General features: G+C 38.0%; 1 protein-coding gene across 8 annotated transcripts in view; it reads right to left on the bottom strand.

Moving 5' to 3' along the window:
- The window catches only part of Raph1 (Ras association (RalGDS/AF-6) and pleckstrin homology domains 1), a 77,678-nt gene extending 51,612 nt beyond the window's left edge, over positions 1-26,066 (bottom strand). For 2 of the 8 annotated variants that reach the window (XR_013109518.1, XM_076931809.1), the window contains exon 1: positions 25,829-26,066. The gene's annotated coding sequence lies outside the window, so the exon portion shown is untranslated. The remainder of the gene's footprint in view (positions 1-25,828) is intronic. The other 6 variants (XM_076931810.1, XM_076931811.1, XM_034498466.2 and 3 more) reach the window with 5 other exon arrangements.
- Positions 26,067-26,927: the final 861 nt, after the last annotated feature.

Genomic DNA, 26,927 nt, shown 5'->3' with positions numbered 1-26,927 from the left:
GTCATAGTTTATAAAGTCATGAGAAAACCTCATGATACACAGTCATGGTGCCTTACTCATTAGTTTTTTTGTACCTTTAATTAAAAAAAAAATGCTTTTTTTTACAAAATGATGTATTCTATATTTAAAACCACATTAAAAATCTCTTAAAGCTTTTGGGTTTTGGCTCAGAGGAGGCTGAAGCTCAGTGGAGCTCTCAGTTCCTCTGACACCAGCCTCCGAAGTTTGACTCTCGTGGGATCAAAGTCCTGTACCTGAGGTACACAGGAGTTGAGGTCTGAGCCACACCTGTGTTGGCCCCCAAGTTCAGTCTAATGGGTTTGTCTCCAGAAAAGTTAATAATGACAATGCCAAGGCAACCAGTGATTAGAAAGGTCTAAGGACTATAGTGAAACTGACCATTCAAAACTGACAGACAGAGCTGTACCTCCTGCATGCTTCATCAAAGCCCTCAGGGAGCCACGGAGACAGAAAGCAGCAGAAAAACATTAAGCACAGTGGAAGTATCACTTTTGATGAGACTGGCAGCACTGACTGAAACCAGTCTTTATCTAGAAAACTTTCTGGAACTATTAAGACCCTGTGCTCTGCACACACAATCTGTGAGCTGGAATGTATATTGCTGCTGCCTTCATGACATCATAGATGACATCAGCAGTCATGTAGTGGAATACTGAGCTAGTTAAGATGCAACAGAAGAAAAAATATTTCAATAGAAAAACAGCTGACCAAATAAAACAAACAACAACAACAACAAAAAACCAAAACAAAAACCCGAACCTCAGAAAACAGTAGAGTAGAGTTACTCATAAAGTATTCTCTTGGGTCTAATATGTTCAGTGTGTCAAAATTACATGAGAAGCTTCTACTTTATTTAATATTTATGGTATACTTTCTATGTGCCAGACACTGGAGGAACAGATGGACACAATGAAGTTTAATCTCAAGTATATATACCTGATGGGAGGACGAACAAAGAAACCAACAAAGTAAACCACTGTGCTGAGTGCTATATACACGGCTACATATGCTGAGTATAGTTTAACTCAGTTTGAGAAGGAAAGAGGAGAGGGATGATAGATACTTCAGTGAGACAGGACAATGTACAAGGGAGAGATGGTGAGAGTATTTTAGGCAGAGGAATCACCATGTGTAAGAGTATAAAGGTATCAGAAAGTAAGGATGTTGGGAATTCTAAGTAGCTTAGTGTTCTTGAGGTGAAGTATAAACTCATGGAAGAAAAGAAGGCTGGAGACAAGTGAAGTGCGGAACTATATAGCATTGAGTTAGAGCAGTGGTTCCCAACCTTCCTAACGCTGTGACCCTTCAATACAGTTCCTCATGTGTGGTGACCCCCAACCACAGAATTATTTGTTTGCTACTTCATACCTGTAATTTTGCTACCATTATGAATCATAATGTAAATATCTGATATGCAGGATATCTGATATGCAACCCAGATGGGGATTGTAACCCACAGGTTAAGAACCATTGAGTTAGACATTTATCCTGTAAGACAATGTTCTTCTAGCTGTGGTATACATCAAAAGTACTGGGGGCATATGTTGTTTATTTGTTTGAAGATTTGTTTTATTTTCATTTACATGTATGTCTGTATCTGTACAAGTTTATGTCATATGTGTAGGTGACTTGGAGGGTAAGAGAGGGAGTCAAATTTCCTTGGAGCTAAAGTTACAGATGGCTGTGAGCTGCTTGATGCAGGTGCTAGGAACTGAACTCAGTTCCTCTGGAAGAGTATTAAGTGTTCTTAACTACGAAGTCATTTCTCCAGCCACCTAAGACAGTATATGTAAGCTCCTCAAGGCTTGAACTCCCACCAACCCCCACCACAACTACTACAGAAAACAAAACAACCCCTCCTCCCCAGGTCAGGCCACAATATCTCTCCAATGAGGCTACCCTGGTAAGCTCCACCCTCAAGAAGCCCAATATACAGCCTGCCTCCTACTCGGTTCTCTGCTGCTTCTCACCTGAGCAGAGGCAGCCACCCTTTTGTGTCTTTCCCAATAAACCTCTTGTGTGAGGTTTGTTGTGTGGTGTGATTCTGGGTATTCCTTAGCTAAGATACCTTTTCAATCAAAGCCATAACACACTTAAAGTATATAAATGACTTACCTATGACCTACTAAAAACTAATGTCAAGGAGGTAAGAAATTTTAAAGAAGTCCCTCCAGGTATTATGTCCTCTAAGGTTTGACAATTAAAGTATAAATGACTGTTTGCTACAGTTACTTTTTAAGAAATCAAGTGATACAGTTTTATGTAGTTGCGATTAGGTTAAAGGCAGAACAAACTAGAATATTGTAGTATACTATAAAGAAATTAGGCATCACTGAGATAAAAAAAATAACATACCCAATTATTTTCTTCTATTACAATACAATTGTTTACTCCTTCAGATAATTTTAGTTCATTTCCAGTTATTTTCTATTGGCTTTCTCACAGAAAAATATCTTGTTGAAACACTTCCTATACTGCTGTAACATAAGTAATTCTAAAGAAAACTCCAGTAGACAGGATGTGAAGATTTCCATGTTCAAGAAGTGCTTCCAACTGTGCAAGATACAACTGTCACAAAGTAAAAGAGCATGCATGTACACACCCAGGAACACACATGCCAGAGAGAGAGAATATTATATTTAGCAAAGCACAAAAAGATGAAAGGCCCCAAAATGAAGAAATAGGAAACGACACAGTGTAAAGTGGATGGAGATGAGCGGCGGACAAGAGGCTGTTGACTCATGGACCAGGCTAGCGTCTGCTGTTTATGTGGTTTCTCTCCTAAGCTACAATTGTATTCTTTTAATACAGGACATTTAGTTTCACTGTGATCTAAATACTGAAACCTGTAAACTGCTTGCATAAAAAAATAGGAATTTAATTGTCTTAGAAATTGTAAAGAAACTGTAAATTTTTTCTATCCCTTAGAAGTTTTCTTTTAAATGTTCTGGGCTAGAGATATGTCTCAATGGTTAGAAGCACTTGTTGCTCTTGCAGAGTACCCAGGCTTAATTCTTAGCAATCACTTTGGAGGCTTATAACTATCAGTAATGCTCCAGTTCCAGGGGCTCCAAGACCCGCTTCTGACCTCCAAGAGGCACCAAGCACAATCACAGTGCATAAACTATATATAGGCAAAAACACTAATACACATAAAATCTAAAAGTAAATAATTTTTTGAAATTTATGTTCCATACATTCACTAAGTTTTGTGAGAAATTAGTTCTATACATCTGTTCTTAGTTTTTATTACATTATTACTTTACTACTTTATTTACTGCATGTAAGTGGGTGTGCAATGGTACATATGTGGCGATAAGAGGATCATACTGATATAAATAAATAGATTCTTCCTTATCACAGAATACCAAGTAGTTAATATAGATGAAATGACAGCAAAAGAAATCACAATTCTGTGATTATCATAATAAGCAAACACCAAGGGTTTTTTTTGTTTTGTTTTGTTTTTGTTGTTCATTTGAGACGTGGTTTCTCTGTGTAGCCTTGGGTGTCCTGGAATTTGCTCTGACCAGGCTGTGCTCGAACTTATAGAGATCCACCTGCCTCTGCCTCCCAAGCACTGGGAATAAAGGTGTGTGCCAACAAGCCCAGCAGCACTGAGTTTTTAAAGTAATGAAATAAGTGAATAATTTTTTAATCAAGGAAGGGAATCATCAACATGCACTAGAGGTAGAGAACAGAAATTTCATGAGACTACATATTTTCTCCACAAATTACTGGGAGACACTGCCTTAATCAAGTGATCAGAGTATCAGTTGAGGCAAGCCAACATTACATGAGTCAGAAGTAGCCCAACCCTTGAAACCTTTAAAAAACTAATTGGCATATAACTTTCAAATCATAAAGGCTAAGGAAACTTAAGAGAGACACAACAGCTAAAGCAATGTTAGATTTTAGGTAGGATCCTGGATCCACATAAAATGGACAAAGGTTAAGTATAAGGGGCAATATTAGGATGAGTGATAAAATTTACTATCTATTGTGAACTAAATCCAGTAATGAATCCATGTTATATTTTCTGATCTCGATTATAGGAGATCTTACACAAAGAACAGTATACTTAAGAGTTCTGTCATAAAGTGAATTGGAACTCATGAAGTCAGTAAGTCTTACAGTAAAGAAAAGAGGCTGTCTACAAAAATGGGAGGAAATCTTTGCTAGTTATACAACTAACAGAATATCTAGAGTATACGGATAACTAAAAGAAAACAAAAAACTAAACATGAAATCAACGTAATCGACAGTGGGCTAAGTTAAATCACATTTAATTTTGCACCCCTTTGTCTATTTTATGTGGTTTCAAGGTTTTAAAGGTTTCAAGGGTTTGGCTACTTTTTGGCAGGAATACTGTAGAGCAGTGACTTCTGACTAATGCTGGCTTGCCTCAATATTGTGATATTGTGATCACTTGGTTAAGGCAGTGTCTCCCAGTAATAGTTCTCATCTCAAAAATGAAATAGAAATGCCAATAAATGTATGAAAGAATGCTCAACTTCACTAGCTATCAGAGAAATTCGAATTAAAACCACATGGAGATTCTATCTCACTCCACTCAGAATGACAGCCATTAAGAAAACAAACAACAAACAGGTGAACAGGGACAAAAGAGAACCCTTCAACAGTGCTGACCACTTTAGCCACTATGGAAATCACCGAGGAAGTGTCTAAGATAACTAAGAATAGACCCAGCAACATCATTGCTAGGTATTACCCAAAGGATGTCAAATACACATCAAGTAGAGACAGTTGCATGTCCATTATTTATTGCAGCACTATAGAATAGTTAAGTGTATCTCTGTTTGTTTGTTTGGTTGGTTGGTTGGTTTTTCAAGACAGGGTTTCTCTGTGTAGCCCTGGCTGTCCTGGAACTCACTCTGTAGACCAGGCTGGCCTCAAACTCAGAAATCTGCCTGCCTCTGCCTCCCAAGTGCTGGGACTAAAGGCGTGCACCACCACTGCAATTTCAGACAGGATTCTAAATTTTAGACTAGAACAAGGAAGTAGGCTTCAGACATGAAAATGACCTTGGGCTAGGATAGGAAAGTAGGCTCAGATACTTTGGTCATCCTGATAAGCCTTTAGAAACAGTGATCACAGGAGTGTTCATGTAACTGGGTTTAATGCCTTGGTTTTTCTTTGACTATTTGTGTTTATTGTATTGCTTGTTCCTCGACTATTTGCATCTATTGTATTGCTAGACCCTCAACTTAGAACTGACCTTCTAATCAAAATGGTATAAAAGCATAAAGGAAGAGGGGGTATAGAATAGGGGTTCTAGGGAGGGGAAATGGGGAAAGGGGATGACATCTGTACTGTAAATAAGTAAAATATCCAATAAAAAAAAAGTAAAGTATGGAACCAACCAAGGTACCTAACAACAGAGGAACTGATTAAAAAAAAAAGTGACATATAAACATAATTGAATTTTTCCACTTGTAAAGAACAATGAAGTTATGTGATTTGCAGAAAAATGGCTGTAACTGGAGATACTCAGATTGAGCAAATTAAACCAGTCTTTCAGAAAGACAAATAGCATTTGCTTTCTCATATGTGGTTCTGGATTTTAATTTACATTAAGTATATAAAATCATTAAGTATATAAAATCACAGAAGCAGAAGCCAAACTGTTGAAGGGAATACTGAGATTAAAGGGGAAGAAAAAAGGTAAAAAAGGGAAGTATCAGAGGCAATATACTCACTGTAATATACACTGCACCACATATGTCCTTCTATAAAACAGAAATACACAGGGAGAAACATTTAAGGCTTTTGTGTAAAGAAGCACATGTCTGCAATGCTGTTTTCAGGAGACAAGGAGAAAAGTGTGTCTGTACGTGTGTCCACGTAGTGGGGAGTGTGTGGGTGGAGATGGGAAACAAGAAATGATAACCAGGCAAAATGTAACAACTGAGGTCGGAGTAAAGAAAGTATGGGAAATATCTGCGATATCAAAACTTTTCTGTATGTTTGAAACTATATTAAAATAATGAAAGGAACCAAAAAGAAAATAAAGAAAGAAAAAAAGAAAAGAGGGTCAAGAAGGAATTATAATTTAGTTAAGAAACAAAGTCAATACATAGATTATTTTAAAATCCAGAATAATCTTAAAATAAAACATAGGCTACTAAACATTTTTTACTAAACATACAACTCAGTCTAAGGATACTGAAAAATTATTGCATAATTCTTTAGCATGTGGTTTTAAAATTATTTATGCATATATATTGCTTTTCCTAGAGTATTTTCCTGCTTATTCATTCACCATTTTAGACATAGTCTGATAATGATAAAAAGTTAGTTTTATTTAATGCAAAGAGAAAAATAATTACTCCACAGATAATTCAGAGACATTCAAGGAATTTCTAAACCTTACATCAAAAGGCAAATAAAGAAACCCTAAACAATTAGTCAGGTATAGTGGCTTATGCCTACAACCACAACATTCAGGAGGAGGCTGAAGCTAACGGGCTGTTGCCAGTGTGAGACCAGCCTGGACTACAGAGAGAAGCTATGTCTCAAGTCACTTTAGTCCCTACCTCTAAGGGCCATCTAATTTACTACAAGTTAGGAAAACATCAGAATTTAGTTCCAACTCAAATACTACTACTACTCACCAAATAAGCTAAAACAGGGGCTTTAGGGTTTTTTTCAATGGAGGTTTGGCTTAGTGGAGAGATGGCTTAGTGGTTAGAGCATGTGCTGTTCCCAGCACCTGTGTCAGTCAGGTGGTCCCAAACTGACTGAAACTCAAGCTCCCAAGAAGCCAAAGCCTCTGACTTCTTAGAGCATCTACACTTGGCCCCTCACAACACACATACACAAAAAGTTAAACATAAAAATAAAATTTAAATACAGCTAGATGTTTTGGTTTTTAAAACATTACCACATGAACAAAAGGAATAAAAGGGATCCTGGAGCTTCCTATTCTTCATTTACATTAGTGTGTCCTGACCTCTGCTGACATTCAGAGACAACACTGTAGCTGATCAGATATCCTCTACCTGATAAAGCTTTCAGATGTTTGTTTTATTTATTTTATAAACTTAAGATTTCTAGGAAAGACATCTTATAAATCCCGATAGATGAATTCAATACTGCTTCCCATGCAACCAACCAATCCATCAAAACAGAAGTCACTGCTAAACACTCAGCAGTATAGCCAGGAGGCTTCATTGTTGTTTTTAAAAAGCAGAAATCTTATATTAGCCTCCAACCTTTTAACATGTACAAGTCAGTGAATCTTAATTATATTCACAGTGCCCCACAGTCTTCCACTATCAAATTCCAATATAATCTTAGGAAAAATATTAAGCTTCGATCTGCCTTCCAAGTGTTAGGCTCCACTTCTCAGCCACGGCTCAGACCTGTTGGAGGTGTCTGTAATTGGCTGCCTGAGTTCAGTTTTCCTCAGTATCTGCAGAAAGCTCCAGAGGCCATGCTCTCTTTTGCATTTCTATACCTTTCACATCTCTTGGTTCAGTTCTTCTTTTTAAAAACAAAAATTTGTCAAAATTCTATGTAAGAAACAAAAATTCGCACTACTTTCTCTACCATGATCATGAACTTTGTACCTGCCTACAGCACTGACAGTTAATCAGCCTCGTACCATGGCTATCTGTGCCTCTTCAGCCCCTACATCCATGTAGGTTGCAAGCTCTGGAAAGAAAGAACATAACAGTTCTCATTTATCACTCTGGAGAATCATTCTTTACTGATCTATTTTTGGGGGCCAAATTTAAAGCAAGCTTTATTAAATATTAAATACTGACCAAGAGATGGACCTAGGTCAGGACCATTCTCTGGAATTTCCCAGCTGGAATCTATTGATCTAAATTTTAAAATTTCTTTTTTTTTCCCCCAAATATTCCCAATTTAAGATGTTTAAAAACTAAGATGATGTTAATTAAGATGACTCAAAGTTGTTAAAGGTGCACTTCTTTTTAAAAAAAATCAGCTTATCTAGTTAGAAGTAAATAAATACTCTAAGGAACATGTTTTAAAATTTATTTCCCTACCAACAGCAGAATTAAGAAAAACAAGAAAAATCTGACTACACACAATTTCAGTGGAATGTGTCTTAAAGATATTTTAAGACATAATTTAGCAGCTATGCTAACAATAATAAATGCATATTATAAGTACAAAGCCTGAACTCAAATTAGTTTTTAAAAATAATCCATTCAAATTCTAAGCATTAAGCAACCGTACATGGTAGGTAAAAAAAAGCGCTTGCCTCAGAGTTCTTAGCTTGATGCTCAGGATTCACACGGTGGAAAGAGAAAAACAGCACCCACAAGTTGTTTTCTGACCTCCAATTGTGCCATGGCACAACTGTGTATGTGGGGGTGTGCACATGAACATGCACACAGTCATTAAATGTGTTTCTTCTAAAGAGAAGGAAATTACATTTGTCATGATGTCTTTCCTTCTAACTGCTATCTCTGTTCTAACATGTTCTTTTAAAAGTTCTGCTGCTATCTGGCAATGTTCAGGGTCATCCTCATTTACATAGCAAGTTTGAGACAAGCCTGAACTGCATGGAACCTGGGTGTGGTAGCATATAGCACTAGAGAGTTCAGGCCAGCCTGCTCTATACAGTGAATTCCAGTCTAGCCAGTGTTACACAGTAATACTAATCCTAAAAATAAGTTTTTAAATTGTTGAGTATTCAAATAATATATGCAAATCATCTCCTTTCTGTTTAAAGACTTTATTTTTTTAACTTATGTGTCTCTCTGTATATCTCTGTGTCTCCTAAATTATAAAACAAATTCTTGTTAAATCTGAAATTTCAAATAAGCAAATCACCTATTTGTGTGTCCTGAATCGGAATGGTCATTATATGGCAGTAAAAAGATCAGCTTAAGGAAACAAGTCTGTTAAGAATCCTCTAGTTTGAGCCACCTAGAACTAAACAAGGGGTCTGAAAACCTCAAATAATTATTCTCTTCTAAATTTTACCAGTAACTAGACAGAACTCTGGTTAAATCACTGGCATGGTTTTCTTAATCTGCGGAGAAGGGGAAAGACAGTAGGAGGAAGTCAGAGACAGATAAATTGATACCAGAGGAATCCCTTCCACCCACCTTAAGTTGGTCTTCTGTGAAGGTTTACTATTTAAATACTAACTTCACTCTACCCTCCTATCCATGTGTCAGTCTTCTCTAATCTTAGTTCCAGTTGCTCTTTACCCTGTAGGCTTAAGGATCTACCTCTCTCATTTCCCAAAGATTAACCCCTATCCATAGTGGTTCATAAAGTCTCAGGAAGAGTTTGGAATTTGTACAAAATGCTCAGACCTCTAATTAATTTAATACATTTAATGTTTTTTCATCTTACTTTTACTTTTGTTTTCAGAATCACCCTCTGAATAGAACAAATGGTCATGGGTATGAAAAAAATCAAATATGACTTCCTATGCAATACATTTTGGAATCCAGGAAGCACAAAGGGTAACTACCAATGACAGAATAAACCATGTTCTGGAGCAGTCTTGTTTCATACCTAAATTTTTAAGCCAATTATATTAAAAGCTGATATCAATTTTATATTTTGCCCCATAAAATAAATTAGGATAGAAAAATGTTTAAAAGCTGCATACAATCAAATCAGTAAAATTAAAGGTTCAGGATAATGTTGTCATATCTATTCTATGGCTTTGTATTCTCAGTGCCTCCCCTGCTCCAAACCTTGTGTGTACATGGAAGCAGGGATTAAAGTACTCTAATTTAAAAAGAAAGAAAATGGTAGCATTATCTCTATTCTATTACCATAAAGAAACAAATTCAAACTGAATCTCAAAAAGAAGACTGGAAAGATTTTTCAGGCTACTTATCTTTTCTAATAACCTTTCAATGAAATGTGAGGAAAACTTAGAAAATATATTAAATTCACACACACACACACACACACACACACACACACACACACACACACACACACACAAAAGCCCTGAAATGCCTGGCTAACCATTATATACTTTGACTAGACAGTATACTGAGTAAAAAGAGAATCAAAATTTCAAAACGTCAGTTCTTCTCATCTTGCCACCTGGATAGAAATAAAACAGCCAGGGGTACTGAGTTTGATGGCCTGCTTTTTCATGCCCAAAATACTCACTTCCCTTCTCTCAACAAATATTTTGCTTTAATTTTGACTGAATGGATTCTAATGGATTCTAAGATGTTAGAATTGTCTAACATGTATAGCTAGCTGGTCTATACACACACACACACACACACACACACACACACACACACACACCTAATTATAGCAGTTTCTCCCCTAATCCTTCTCCTTCTCTTTGAGATTAAGAAAATGAGTACTAGCCAGGCATACTGCTAAGCCAGTGTCCTTTATTCCACTGTATTCACTATTCCAATGTATGACCTATTGACAAAATGAACTTTATGACAAGCAGTCTCACTATTATAGTTCTGGCTAACCAGGCACTTGCAAATATGGCCAAACTTACTGTGAACCACCTGCTTCTACCTCCAAGTGTTAGGATTAAAGGTATGTATCACATCTATCCCTTACTTAAAGAGCTAGATTCCAGTTTTTATACTACTGAGTTGGAATCCAAAGTCAAACACTTCAAACATTCTGTAAACTTACCTAAAGAAACAAAACCTCCACCTAACATCTTAGAATTCATTTAAGATTAAAGTGAACTATTTAATATTTTGAAAGAAAAAATAGTGAAGCACATAGGACTTCTGTACCATGAAAAGTTATCCTTCAAAAGTGAAGAAAAGCTGGGAATGGTAGCACATGTCTGCAATTCCAATTGGAAGACTGAGGCAGGAGGGTTGCTGTGAGTCTTCCAAGAACCTGCTGCAGAGAACCCCCACCTTTTTTTTTTTTAAGTGATTCTCTCATGACTCCACTGGACACTTCATTTTGTTCCCCTTACCTCATCACAATGATGTACTAGACTTCCCATGCTAAGAATGAGGAGTATAATGAGCTTCTGTGCAAAAGGCTTAGTTCTCAGAATTTCTAGCGAAAGCAAGAACCTGAAAGTAACCTCTATGTAGTTTCTAGAGTAAAAGAAGTTGAATACATTACATCTATTGCTTTATATAAATGAAAAATTCTTAGTAGTATGCTTCACTATTCTTACAAATCATATACAATACTCAGTAAAATCAGTTCTCCAAAGTCTTTATTACACTCTAAGCTGCCTGTTGTCATAACCGGTTTTTATTTTAATCTAAGAAAATTTCCTCTCTATTCTATCAGTCCTGGTTCAAATAAACTCAATGCAAATGAAAATAGTGAAGGAAAAATGAAATGTTTCTGAGACAAACAATAATTTAAGGGATTTGCTATTGGTAGAACTGGTTCACAAGAAACATTAAAGAAATATGATATAGTTAGTCATTCAGTTAGATTAGTGAAAGTATAAATTAAAAATTTAACTTTTTTTTATTATTATTTGAGACATCTTAATACACAACTGGACTGCCCTAAAACTTATGATCTTCTTAAATTTCCTGAGAGCTGGTATCACAGACAGGAGATGCCATGCTAAGAATCAACTTTTCTTATTCTTAATTGACCAGATAAACATTTGTTCAAAATAATAGTAGCAACAATATATTTGATTATGCATGCTAATGCATATATCACATGCAAACGAACATATGAGTGCTTACATGTAAGTGAAATGAATGACAACAATAACACAAGGAACAAGCATAGAAGAATCAGAATAATTTTGTCATAGGTATTCAAATTATATTCTTCAAGCATTATTATTGAAAATGTATTTACACCGGGCAGTGGTGGCGCACGCCTTTAATCCCAGCACTTAGGAGGCAGAGGCAGGTGGATTTCTGAGTTTGAGGCCAGCCTGGTCTATAGAGTGAGTTCCAGGACAGGACAGGGCTACACAGAGAAACCCTGTCTCAAAAAAACTAAAAAGAAAATGTATTTACATTAGCTATAATGTATAGGACAAATTCCAAGGCAACTACTGAAAAGTAGGGAAGGAAGTGTAGATGACCTACAAAGATGACGAGAAAATGCATGCATGTAAAATATTCTACTAAACTAAAAAGGCGTAGAAAGGGAGAGCAAGATAAAAACAGGAACAAAGAATGAGCAAGAGTAACAAATCCAGTAAATATCCAACTTTATTAAAAAAATCACTGCAAAAGAATGTTTATACACACTTAGCAAAAGATAAGAGAGCATGAAGATGTAGCTTAATGGTAAAGCATTTGCATCTGGGGAAGAGCACCCAGGTTTGATCCCTAGTAATTAAAAAACAAATCCCTATGGCTTAGAAGAAACGTGTTAAATGCAAAGTCATACATATAGATATTGAGGAAAGTGATACTATCTCAAAGAAACTGAGTCAGGGGCTGGAAAAATAAGAGCTCAGCACCGGCTGCTCCTGCAGGACCTTGGTTCGATTCCCAGGATGCACATGGTGACTCACAACAGTCTATTATAAGTTTGGTTCTCTGTGAGCCTCTATGAGCACCAGGCATGCAAGTGGTGCACAGACATACATGCTGGCAAAATAGTCAGACACATAAAATAAAATTTAAGAGAAACTGAATCAACAATTAACTGTCTAAAACAGAAAACACAAGGTTCAGAAAGGTTTGCCGGTGAATTCTAGTTAAACATTTAGGAAAGAAAGTGATTAAATTCTCTAAAATCTCTTCTAAATTATAAGAACACTTTCTAACTCCTTCTGTGAGGCTAGATTAATCCTAATGCCAAAATTAGACATGAGAAAATAGCAGATCAATATTAACTATGAAAATAAGTGGAAATTATCTTCAACAAAAGTTGGCTAAAAGAATTATACACTGTGACCAAGTGGGATTTATCCCAAGTATGCAATGATGACTCAATCTCTGAAAATCAATTAGTGTAATCCATTACATCAACGGGCCTCCAAGAAACACTGTATGATCAACGATGTAAGGAGATGGCAAATCCAAGGCTCATTCATGAGTTAAAAAAAAAAAAAAACAAGTAACAAACAAAAAACCCTCTCTTTGTAAGCTAGAAAAAGAAAAAGGAACCCAAATTGATAAATATCTAAAACAAAAACAACAACAAAAATCCTTAATAAATATCACCCTTCACGGATGTCAATTCTTGGTTTCACTTATGGAGTCAACAGAATCCCCATGATAAGTCTACCAAGTTATAATCAAGTTTGTTCAACTCAGAGGGTTGCACTGTACCACAGGATAGCTATGAATGTGGGCTAACACAAGACTGTATATTTACTTAAAACACTGTGAGAACTTTTGCATTTTTTGTAAATCAATTGCATAGTTTTCAAGAGTGAACTTTGTAAATGACAAGACCATGTCGATGTCAAAGGGTTGGATGCTCCTGCATTTGTAAATGGCAAAAGACCTATAATAATTAACACAATTCTGAAAGAACTGAATAAAAATCAGACAATTGATACTATACCCAACCTTAAGACTTCTGTACAATACTACAATAATCAAAACAATTCAATGGAGGAAAAACATTTTCAACAAATTTTTCTGAAATCCGAAATCTTTTAAAACATACACAAGGAAGAAAATGGAAGGTTTGGGGCTAGATTGTTGGATTAGGAGTGAAGAGGATTTGTTCTTGCTGTGTACCCAGGCTTGATTTCCTACACCCACATATTGGCTCACAAAGATCTGTAACTCCTTGTGACTCCAGTCCTAAGGGATCTGACACCCGCTTCTGACTTCCATGAGGACCTGACGAGTACGTAGAACACATACATGCACATAGGTAACAAAACACTCTCACACATAAAATAAACAAGCAAAATCATTGGGCAGTTTTGTAGAAAATAGTATGCTGGGTCTGGTGATGTACATCTTTAATCCCAGCACTCAAATCACTGTGAGGTGGAATAGTTCCAGGCCAGCCAAAGCTACACAGTGAGGCATTGCTTTAAGAAAAAAAAAAAAAAAAAAAAAAAAAGGTGTAAGAAGATACATTTAGCATTTTAAGAATAAGTAATTTCCACTCTAATATCATAAGCATTCAACAATAATTACTGAAACTTAAAACTAACCAGACAAAACTAAAATAAAATAACTTTAATGTTTTAAAATAAACAAGCAAGAATAGCCCGATGCTGCGTTTTTACAGTTTACCAATAATTAAATACGTTTTCTCCCATCCCCCCAAAAAACTTAACAGAAAATAAAAGCAGGCATGAGTTATTAGCCAAATCATCTCATCTCACTTATACACATAAATTTCACAACCCAGGGGTTAATATATTGTAGGTAATTCTCCAGTCAGTCGTACTGCCAGGACAGCTAACGTTTCTCTACAGTACAACCCCTTTACTCCATTGTTCATAAACATCAGCACAGCTTTTATTCAAAACTCTTCTGAAAATTTCATTTTTTGGACTATTGAGACGGCTCAGTGCAGTTAAAGATACTTGCTGCCAAGCCTCACCATTTGGATTGAAACTGCTTCTTGATAAACATTTATGATATAATTTTTCTAAACAAAAATATTATAGAACTCTAAAAATTACATACTTATCTAGTTGATAAAATTATGATAAAGCAAGGGTTGGAAGTATATGATCAATGAGAACATTCTAGTAGGTAGATTTCTCATCATTTGGGAAGCTATCGGAGATTATATCAGTGGTTCTCAACCTTCCTAATGCTGTGATCCTTTAATACATTCATGTTGTGATAATTCCCACCATCAAATTATTTTCACTTCTACTTCATAACTATGATTTTGCTACTGTTATGAATGTAAATATCTGATATGCAAGATATCTGACCTCTGTGGGGGTCATGATCCATAGGTCAAGAACCACTGATCTATATGATCCATCCAGAGATACCACTTTTAAATGTCCAACTTAGAGGACCAAAAGAAACATTACATGATATCCTAAGCCTCCTAAACCAGAACAAGACTTCATCTAAAAAAAAAAAAAAAAAAAAAAGCAAGCAAGCTCAGTGCTAGTTCACACCTTTGATCCAGATATGTTAGAGGAGGCTGCCATGGGAAGATTTTGAGTTCAAATCAGAGTGAGCAGAGTGAAACATTGTCTAAAACCAATCAACCCACATTAAAACAATGTTAAGTATATTAAATCAAAACGTACAGAACAACAACCTAATTGAAAAAAAATTATCTGTACTCTGCCTGAACATGTGTACCACATGTATGACTGTTGTCCACAGAGGTCAGAAGAGGGCAGCAGATCTCCTAGAACTGGAGTTCTGGATGGTTGTGAGCCACTATGTAGGTGCTAGGAATCAAACCTGGGTCCCCTGCAGAAACAAGTGCTCCTAACCACCGAGCCATCTCTCTATCCCCAGAAACCTAAAAGTTTATGAACATGTAGTTATATTAAAACATGCATGGGAATACAAATGATCTCTTTAAACATAATTATTCGAAACAAAATATAAACAACTGATTACTGGGTAGATCTGTATGTTTTATACTTTATATTATGTTTTATTTTTAAGTAACAAATAAAAATAAATTTGGGAAAAAAATCCAAAATGTAGAAAACCTAATATATGAATATGTTCAAGAAGCCAAAAACAGTTTCAATAAAAGCAGAACTAAACTGTGCTCCCAATAAACGGTGCAAACACAAACACGTATATGAGAAAATAGTCATTTCTGAATAAGACTGTTTCATTTTCTTCTTTGTATATTATTCTGTGTTAATATTAGTATAAAAAAAAGCAAACCATAAAATGTAAACTCATCTGGTGAAAATATACATTCCAATTAAATTTGTAAGACTATTTTTCTTTAGATTCTGAAAAGCTAGCAAAATGGCTTAGTGTGTAAAGGCATTTGCCACCAAGCCCAAAGATTTGAGGCTCCCCCAAACCCATATGATAGAAGGGAGACCTAACTCCCAAAAGTTGTTCTGATACCCTGTCCCCCTGCCCCCACACAAATAAATAAATAAATTTAAATTTTCTTAAAAAGATCAGAGCAGGTTAGTTGTCCTAGTTAGGATTCTAGTGCTGTGACAAATATCGTGACCAAAAGCAACGTGCGGAGAGAAGGGTTTGTTTCTCCTTACAGAGAAAAGTCAGGCCAAGAACTCAAGGAAAGAACCTGGAGGAAAAAACTGAAGCAGAAGCCAAGAAAGAATGCTCCTCACTCCTTTGTCTGCTCTAGCTTGTTTAGTTTTTTACATACCCCAGGATCACAAGCCCAGGGATGGCATCCCCCTGCCAATAGGCCAGGGCCTCCCATATCAATCATTAATCAAGAAAAAGTCCCATTGATTTGCCTACAAACAATGTGTTAGAAACTTTTTCTCAACTTTTTTCTTTTCCTAGATAAAACTGGCTTGTATCAAGTTGACAAAAAAAAGAAAAAAGAAAAAAGAAAAAAGAAAAAAGAAAAAAAGACAAAGAAAGAAAAGAAAAGGGAAGAAAAGAAAAAGAACATAGTTCATTTAAATTAGTATTCAAAGCCACACAAGCCAAAAGATTTAACACAGCTTTAAACTTCTAATTTTAAATATTTAGGAGCTAAATCCCAGCCCTGGAAATATCTTTAGTTTTACATTTCTGAAGACAGTTTAAGTTTCTACTTCTAGTACTGTGACATCAGAATAGATAATAGTCCAGTCCTCCATGCATCAGATAAACTTATCATTTGAGAAATCTTCATATCAAATCCTAATTTATATTGCAAAGAGAAACTATGTATAAAGGATGATTTTCAGGTGTAGGAAATGACAGAAACAGAGCAGAACACAATGTTTATGTAACACTGTAATAAAATGTTATATATATAAAAAATATAGAACACTGTTGAGAAATTAAAGACCTAAACAGACAGATGCACAATGTCAATGTGTTAGAAAATGCAGTACTTTGTAAGTTCTCCCCAAACTAAACTAGGAAGTTGATGTAATTACAACCATCATGAAAAGAAAACTACATTCTTACAAACGGAAATTAACAAGATGGAACTAGGAATGTAACTCAGTGGTTCAACTCCCAGCATCACAAAAAAATAAATTAATAAATTAAATGAGGGGATTTAAAAATGTGTATGATCAAAAAATAGTCAAAACAATCATGAAAAGATAGAAGGGCTTATTCTACCTGACTTCAAAATAATTGTATTTAAAATAATACTGGCAAAAAAGGATAGGGAATTATTATATCAATGTAATAGAGTCCATGAATTAACCCACACTTACACAATCAAATTATTTTCAAAACAAGGAAGTCAAGATAGGTAAAGAAGAAAGCATTTTTGATAAATATTGAAATAATTAGACATAAAGGAGAGAGGAGAACTTCAATTTCCACACTGCACCATAATATACTAATTCAAAATGGATTGTAGCATGAAATACAAGAACTAAGGTTATAAAGCTCATACAAGAAAAAAAATGTAGTAATATATTTTCAACTTTGATATAGGAATTTATTAGGACACAGAAAATGCCTATAGTCATAAAAGAAAAAATGAACAATCCTGATGAAGTCCATTATAAAACTATTTAAAAGGCAAGCAGGCACAAGGTAAGACACATTGTTAATCTTAGCACTCAGAGGGCTGAGACAAAAGGATTACCATGAATTTGAAGCTATCCTGGCATACATGGCAAGTTCCTGTCACAAAATAAATAAACAAAAGCAGGCAAGTACCAAATTAAAAGAAAATATTTCTGGATAAATAATTTGTATTTAGAACATAAAGAACTGTTACAAGCCAAAAGAAAAGGGATGCTGAATTTTAAAATTAAGCAATAAGCCTTACATAGTTACTTCTCAAATGACTAACAATACAGAAAAGTTGGGGATGGAGATATGGCTCAGTGTCCTATTCTTGCAGAGGACCCAAGTTCAGTCCCCAGTACACACATGGTGGTTCACAACCATTTGAACTCCAGTTCTAGGGGATCTAATGCCCTCTTCTGACCTCCATGGGCACCAAGCACAAACATGATGCACATACACATAAAACATTTACAGAAATATAAAAAAAAATGTTTTAAGTGCCTCTTAGGGATAGAGCTCATAGCTCAGTGTAGAGCACTTGCCTGGCAGTGGGCCTGAATTCTAGCCCTAGCACAGCATCATACTCATTAAGTATTTAATTCAGTAGTTCAGTGTTGTTTGATAGACTTAAATATTTTTGCAAGTCCAGTGATATAGACAGCATTTTCTGCAGCACTCCTAAGAAGATAAAAACATTTCCTAAATATGCTTTACATTTCTAGTCATAGTTGCTTCACCACAGGCAGCATCCCAGTAACGTCTGCCTATATTAATTGTATCCAACCTATGTAGATTTTTATGTCCAGCTTTTTTTTTAGTGAAGATGTTATTTTAAAGGTTCATTCATATTACTGCATGTATCGATAATTGCTTTTTATTGCTAAGTAATATTCTATTATATATACAGGTGACCTGCAATAGATTACTTAATATAGCTTCCCTGTACTGTTTACAGTTTGATTCTGAACATTTCTGCAGAAGTCTTTTTTCTTATAAGACTGTAGCCCAGTCAAGACTGTCAACAAACAAACAAAAGTCCAGCCTATTACTAAATTTACGTGCCCAATTTTCACCAGGTATCACCGTTTTTTGACCCAGAGGCTTACACAATAAGATATCAATCAAGAAGGATCAACTAAGTCTTAGTGGTTTTTTTTCATATCCAAATTGTCTTCCTTTCCAAATCCAGTCTCCTTACTTCTTTTCCACCTTAGTTCTTCCTATCTTAGTCTCTTTGAAGACCTAACTTAAGTTACATTCTCTATTGATTCCTCTTGTACCTTGGCATTCTGTTTTGGAGACAAGAATGCCTATCTCTGATTTCTCTACATGCCTAGCTCTGTCTAAAGCAGAGAAACTATGCATTGTATTACCAGTAAAAATAAATTATTTTTAAAAGCAAAATAGTGATGTACTTTAAGGATTCATTCTCAAAGTGTGGTATCATATTAAAACAGCAATAAGAACACAGGATGATGCTTTAAAGATCATGTAACCTGAATTTTCTGATATTTCACAAGCTTTTCTAGATGAAATCTTATAATACCCCAGACAGTGACTCAACTGGCTAAATTATTGTTAGTGGCTATTTTATGCTCAAATAAGTGATATTAATTTATTATCAATTCAAGAAAAGTTGTGAGTTAGACATATTAGTTACAATCTTGCAACAACTTAAGTAACACACTTATTTTTATAAAAATTTATTTTTATTTTACCCAGATAAAGTTGCAAGGAGGCAGATGCCTGTTTTGGTTTTGCTATGGTTTTGAAATTTATGTAGCCCATGCTGGTGTCAAACTTGTGATCCTCCAAGAGTCCTGGGATTATAGGTGTGTACCACCATGTCTGACTTGGTAACAGCTGTTCACTCTGCAGTCTCAGGATACTCTTCAAGTACACTAATCCCATGACCAAAAAAGTTAATCTTCTCTTTCAAAATTATCTTAATAGCAATACCAACAGCTTACAAGGTGTGATGGTCTGAAAAGTATGGCCCCTATGCTTAGGAGGTGAGGTCTTGTTGGAGTAGATGTGGCCTTGTTGTCACTTGTGTCATTGGGGGTGGGCTTTGAGGTTTCAAAAGCCTATGCCAGGCTCAGGCTTGCAATTAGGATGTTGTTCTCATTTACTTCTCCAGCACCATGCCTGCCTGCTACCATGCTCTCTGCCATGATGATAATAATAAATAGACTAAGCCTCTGAAACTGTAAGCAATTAAATCTCTCTTTTCTAAGAGTTGTCTTGGTCATGGTATCTCTTCACAGCAGTAGAACAGTGACTAAGACAAAGTTGTCACTGGGACTGCGGTACTTCTGTGACAGCCCTGAGCATGCTGCTTGTTGAAGAAATATGGACAACTTTAGAACTCTGAACTAGAAAAGTGGTTGGATACTTTAAGTGGAGCTTAATGGGCTACCCTGTAAAAACACAGAATTCAGTACTAAGGGTGATTTAAACTGTGGAGACCTAACTCAAGATGTTTCAGAGGGGAAGAATAGTAGTAAGTGGCCTAGAAAGCATTCTAGTGATATTCTGGCAGACTTGTTACTATTTTTATCTCTTGTCCTAAAAAATCTGCTTAAAGCTACATTGAAGAGCTTGGGATTGGCAAAGATTTCAAGACAGCCTAATACTGACTGTGTCATATGGTTGTTAGTAATCACTCTTATGCAGATCTATAACAAGCTGGACAAAGAGAAATACAAAAATGTACAGTTTGAGGACATGAGCACCAGTAAATATAATGGAGCTAAGGAGATAAACGTTGAAAGAAAAACCTGATGCTAAATGGAATAAAGGGAGTGGTGACCTCAGGAAAGATCCCATCCAACTAAGCTTCCAACTTGTAAAAGGAATTAAAGGAACGCTTAAGCAATGAATGAAAGCATCAACAACAGAAACATTAGCTGATCCATTAGCCACTGAAGAGGGAGCTGAGTTCCAACCCCATTAAGCAGCAGAATTTAGCAGCTTCACCATGTGGTTCTGACTTTAGAGGAAAAGATACAAGAAAAGGGTTGAACAATCTCCTTTCAGGGAAAGTTGCTGAGGCCAGGCATGTGTCAGGTCTGTCCTTTCATGGAGGCCCAGAGAGGCTATTGCATGAAGCTGTGAAGAGCTGCAGAGCGGTATGGAGCAAGCCCAACAGAAGTTTGTTGAGTCATCAAAGGAGTTAGAGATTCAAAGAACACTTTGATATCAGACAAGATACAGAATTTAGAGTTTGCCCTGCTGGTTTTTCGTCTTGCTTTGGTCTGATATTTCCTCATAGTGTTCCCTTTCCTCCCTTTTAGAATGGAAAAGTTATTCTGTGCCATTGTCTGTTATTAGTCTATGATATTTATTTTGATTTTGTTTTATAAGGAGTTACAGATTGCCATGAGTTTCAAGAGGCTTTAAACTTGGGATTTTAAACGGTATTGAGGAGACTGTAATAGACTTTTTTAAGTTGGACTGAATGTTTTGTTTTTTTTTTTTAAATCATGGTATGGCTATAAGCCTATGGAGGCCAAGGAGTGGAATATGATGGTTTGAATGAGAATGCATTCCCATAGGCTAATATATTTGAATATTTAGTCACTAGTAGTGAAACTGTTTGGAAGGGTTAGGTTAGAAAGTATGGACTTGTTGGAAGATATGCATCACTGTTGGACTGTGGAATGGACTTTGAGGTTTCAAAAGCCCTTGTGAGGCCCAGGATCTCTCTGCCTGCCGCCTGTGGATCTGTTACTATTCTAGCACCATATCTGCCTTCATGACACCATGCTCCCCATCACGACGATAATGTAATAAGTCTCTGAAACTGTAAGCAAGCATCCAATTAAATGTTTCTTTTACAAGTTGGCTTGGTCATGGTATCTCTTCACAGCATTAGAACAGTGACTAATACACAAGGCAAATTATGATACACTTACAGCAGCCTTTAATCTCAGCACTCCAAGACAGGCAGGCAGATTTCTGAGTTTGAGGCCAGCCTGGTCTACAGAGCAAGTTCCAGGAGAGTCAGGGCTACAAAGAGAAACCCTGTCTTAGAACACAAACAAGCAAACAAACAAAAAAGAAGGGCAGAAGTTAAAAAAAAAAAAGAAAGAAAGAAACACAATGAACTACAAAACCATTTATGATAAGATACCAGAATTTTTTAATGTTCATTGTTGTTTTTAATAATGACTTAAACAGGATGAGTACAACCTCTATAGAAATGTTTGGTTTTGCTTATTTAATTAAATACTATGGCACTAGCCATAGTAATAAACTGTTGGGACAATCAAATAAATAGTATACAAGACTAAAGTTTTAAAAAGTCTTCAAGATGTCTATGGCATTTCCTATCAAGTGTTCATTTAAAATTCACAAGCTTTAGTCTATAGGTCATCCAGTTTTTAATGTGTTAAAAAGAATTTAAATAAACATGCTACAGTAATTCACTAAAGTCAACCTGAGTTCCAGTCTAGCCTGGGTTACAAGGTAAGATTCTGGATAAAAAAGAAAAGCCCAAGAAGGACAACAATAGAACAATGACTACACTAACAGAAAGTACTCAGAGTAGTTAAAGGCAGAGAGACAAAGTAAAAAAGTTGCTAGTAGAAGTTGCAGAGGTAGATGAGAAGTTACTGTTTAACAGGTTGAACTTCAGTTTGGGATGAAAAAGTTCTGGAAATGGACAGTGTAACAGTTACACAATGACATGAATATATTTAATGCCACTGAAACTTAACTTAATGCTTTAAACAGCAAATGGCTAAAGTTGTATAAAGACTTTAACATACTTTAAAATGGAAAAAAAATGTGTTTTCTACATGGCAGCATAGGAAGGTGGTAAGAATACAAGAATTAGGCTACCTGGTTTTAAACCTCTGTTTACTATAGAGCTGTGTAGTCTTTAAGAAAGTAGCTTACTTTGGGAGGCAGAGGCAGGCGGATTTCTGAGTTCGAGGCCAGCCTGGTCTACAGAGTGAGTTCCAGGACAGCCAGGGCTACACAGAGAAACCCTGTCTCGAAAAACCAAAAAAAAAAAGTAGCTTATTGCCGGGCAGTGGTGGCGCACGCCTTTAATCCCAGCACTTGGGAGGCAGAGGCAGGTGGATTTCTGAGTTCGAGGCCAGCCTGGTCTACAGAGTAAGTTTCAGGACAGTCAGGGCTACACAGAGAAACCCTGTCTCAAAAAAAAGAAAAAAAGAAAAGAAAGGAAGTAACTTACTATCTCTGCTTGTTTTCTCAATTAACAGAACCTTCTTCATAGAGGCATGGTAAGGAATAAATAATTCAATACATAGAAAGTACTGAAAGTAGTACACAATATTTAGTAACAATTTTTTGTTATTATAATTTAAAAACATTTTTGTGAGTCAGGATCTCAGTATATAACCTAAGTTAGCCTTAATCCTCCTGTTTTAGCTTCTCATATGCTCTGATTTCAATGTAATGCTCCTGACTTCAAGCATACAAATTAGACTTTGGCTTTGTGCTAGGTATCAAACCCAGGCCCTTATGTGTTTCGTAACTGCTCTCCCACTGAGGTGTATCTCCAAACTTTTTTATGAACTTTAGGTGGTATGTCTGTAGAACCTTAAAAGCCCTTCATCAAAATTAAATTACTCGTTTTGTTTTGAGGCAAAGTCTCATGTAGGCCACCCTCAAACTCAGTATCTTCCTACCTTGGCCTCCCTCCCAAATACAGGCTCCTGCTACTACACTTAGCTCCTTAAAATTCTTAAGGTCAGTAAGAAATAACAAATGAAAACCAGTAATCTACACCAAACTTCCCACTGAATAGGTAATGGAACAAAGAATTCAAAATAAAAAGCCTGAGGTTACATATCTTACTCTATTAATATTACTAATCCTAAAGTTTGGAATTGATACCAATATTGACATTCAATGACTTCCAAACCAAAGCCAATAAAGCAAATGTGTATCCCAGAATCTGTCACCCTTGTTTCTAGTCCACTAACGTGTGTGTGTGTGTGTGTGTGTGTGTGTGTATTTGGAGAGCCAAAACTCAGCAAAAATAAAACAAAAAACAACACAATTATCCTTAAAGATAACAGTTAAAAACATCTAGCCAAAAAACAAAGTGTTAAAAATTGTGAAGCCATTATCAAAAGATGCCTACCACTCCATTAATGTCAGCCAGACACTAAGTGAATAATCTGAGTGAGACCTGAGTCAAGAGTCTGTGTGGAATACTAAACAGCTAATATTAATCACAAAGAAACAGCTACACATTGCTCTTTACTAAAATCAAACAGAAGTGAGCAGCAATCCAAATACCACAACATGTCTGGTGAAAAACAAATCACTTACAAAGCTTTGCAGACATTTTGTACTTACTTCAGCCGGGCTATCTGTAACTGGTGTCTGGACAAACTCAACAGAGGGTTTTAAAGAGTGCCCTTATTTTGCCACCTCTCCAGGGTTCTACTTAGAGAATTCGGATTTTACTTTATTTTTTATGTGGTTTGATTTGTATTTTATTTTTTACGTGGTTTGATGGTTTTTCAGATAGGCTCCCACTGTGTAACCCAGGTTGACCTGGACTTCACTTCAATCTTCCTGCCTCAGCCTCCCAAGTGCAGACTACACGCATGATCCACCATGTCTGGCTCCTGAACCCAGCTCTAAGAGGATAATTACCACCTACAAATGAAATGTCTTCTCCCAGTTTACACTGTTAAAATCCTGCCCATCCTGTTGAAATTGAAATACGTGATGCACATGTATGAAAAGATCATGATGAGACCCAGTATTGTGTATAATTAATACAAAATAATAAAACGTTGTTTTTTTTTTTTTTTTTTTAAAGTATTCAGCCTTTTAAAAGACTCCACTTTATACTGGCAGCTTCCAGAGATTTCCCCACACTGACGTCTCAATGTAGAATCAACCTTTTCTTTGCTGCCTTATGCTACACAAGCCTCAACAACGCACTGTTATCAACATTCACTTCTGACGCCCCCCCCCGCCCCCCCAGACACCCAGCACTCCGGCCCCCAGCAGTAGGAAAAGGGATTTAATTTAACACGTATAGAGCACTCACAAACAGGCAAGGGGCCACCAATTTTGCATACATTTTCTTATTCAATCTTCTTGACAACAGGCTAGAAAGGTAAACAGGTGGCGTACTGCTGCTTACCGGTAGGGAACTACTGCATAGTTAATGGCTTGCTTGTCCACTATCACGTTGCTAGCCTATTCTAGCTCATGGAATGTTAGTTTGTTCTAACGCACTGTTTCCACCACTCAAGTGTTGTAGAAGTGTCCCCCACTATACCTGGGTAGGTTTCCGTGACTGTGTGCTCACCTCAATATTCTTACAAACACAATACCACCATTTAATAATCGAATCATGCCTCAGCCCTAGCCCACACCTTTACAGTTCCTTTAGGGAGGACTTTACCTACTTGGGCGGCTCTCCACTTCTCCATGAGAAATGCTGCAGACAGCATCCACCCCAAACTGTCCTTCCCACAAAATGTATAAAATGCAACACATGGGAAACATGCAACTCATATCATTTCCCAAAGCTCCTATTTCACTCTGAGGCACATGTTTATACCAACATAAGGATCAAGCGGTTTCCAGTTCACACAGTGGGGCTATCCTAAGACAACGTCTGAATAAGAAAAGGGTATCTTTCAGGTATCTTAAAACGAAGGCATCCTAACCAACACTACTAGGCAGCTTTCCCTCTTTCTGCCGTCCTCCACTGAACTGCAGTTTGGATTTCCGGCGGGAATGGACGCGGAAAGATGAGATGGAGCTAAAAAGCACTAGAGCAATTACTTTGCCGGCTTAATTAGAAGACACAGAAGGCGCCCCGCCTTTCTAAATCTCTGCAGTGAACTCATCTATGAAGGCGGGCAGGGCATGGAAGCTAGAACAATCCCGCATCCAGCCATCGGTTTCTGCGGCTACCGGGGACCAGTCCCTTTCCACCCGCGGTCCCCGGCCACCAGCGCCCTAGTGCGGAGTATCAGCCCCGCCGCACCTTCCCAGGCGATCCCGGGTCTCATTGTCTGCACGGTGCAGCCCCGAGGGGCGCGGGGTGCAGCCCAGGCCCCACCGACCCCTACCCACCGCAGGCCGCCTGACCGGGCTCAGCCCAACGCCGCGAGCCTGGCCAGCAACGACCCCGCCCCGGACTGCAGCCGCCCGCACTCGCCCGGAGGGCCACGCCGGGCGCCGGGAAAATGGAGACGGCAGCGCCTCCTGGGCACCCAGATCTCTCCTTTTCCCCGACCTCGAGGGCCAGGCGGTGGAGCACTCACCGCGGCAGCCCCTCGGCCCTCACGGAGCCCTGCGCTAGGAAGCAGCCGCTCGCGCCTTCCAGCCGCCGCCTCGCAGGCGCGACGCTCCTCTCCCGAACGCTGAGAGCGCCCGCAGCTCCCGCGGCGCGCGCTCGGTGACTGACTGACCGACCCACAGAGCGGGCGTCGTCGGGGACTGGGCGGGGCGGCCGCAGAGCCCCGCGGCGCGGATCACAGAGCCCGCGCGTCCGGCCCCGGCACACAGGGCGGGGCTGAGGGCCGCGCGGCCTAAGGGCGGACCGACTCGCGCCCGGCCGCGCGCTCCCCGCCGCGGCCACCGCTCACTTCCGGCGCAGGCGGCCGCGCGCCTCTCCTGCCGCCAGCACGCGCGCAGGCGCGCGCCCCTCGCGGCCTGGCCAGCCGCCCCCCTACCGGCCGCCCCTCAGGCGCTGGGCCGCACCCAGCCGCCGCCGTCCTCCGCGCCCAGCCTTTCCTGCGCGCGTCCGTGTGAACCGCCTCCAGGAACCAATGAATCAGAGAATGAATGAGCGGAGAGGAAAATCCCGCTGCGATCCCGCCCGCCCGGGCCCTTCCTGGGAAGCCTGCACAATTGCTCCAGTCCGAGGGTCCTGGGAGACTGAGGGCGGACGTGCAGACCGGTCCAGACTGAGCGCCTTTGCCTGCTGTCCGAATCCTCAGTCTCCAGAACCATCCCGGGCTTCCTCAGGCACTCACTGACTATTGTTGAAATCTGGGAGCACTGCTTTAGGAAATCTCATTTTAGCTTAAACTCTGCAGTTTCGTGCAATGTATGGGGAGCTTTCAGGAATCAGACATTATTCCATTCATCCTTACCTTTTCACGTCAAAGCCTGTTCATTTGTGTCCCTGGTTTCTTGTACTGAATTTGTTCTCAGCAAGGGTGGTGGCAATCTTTCCTGAGCCCTGAGCTGTATTCCCCCCGAGTACTAACTACACTTAAAATACTGAGTTTGATTCCAATTTCCAGATTACTTAGATGCTGGTTATTTTAATGCAGGTTTGACTTAGACTTAGATTTCTTTCGATTTACGTCCTTATTATGACCTTCATGTAAAGTTGATCAAAGGAAAGGAAAAGTA

Source organism: Arvicanthis niloticus, chromosome 3 (assembly GCF_011762505.2).
Source record: "Arvicanthis niloticus isolate mArvNil1 chromosome 3, mArvNil1.pat.X, whole genome shotgun sequence".
NCBI lineage: Eukaryota > Metazoa > Chordata > Mammalia > Rodentia > Muridae > Arvicanthis > Arvicanthis niloticus.
Note: the sequence above shows the minus strand (reverse complement) of the source record. Positions and strands in the feature narration are given on the sequence as shown.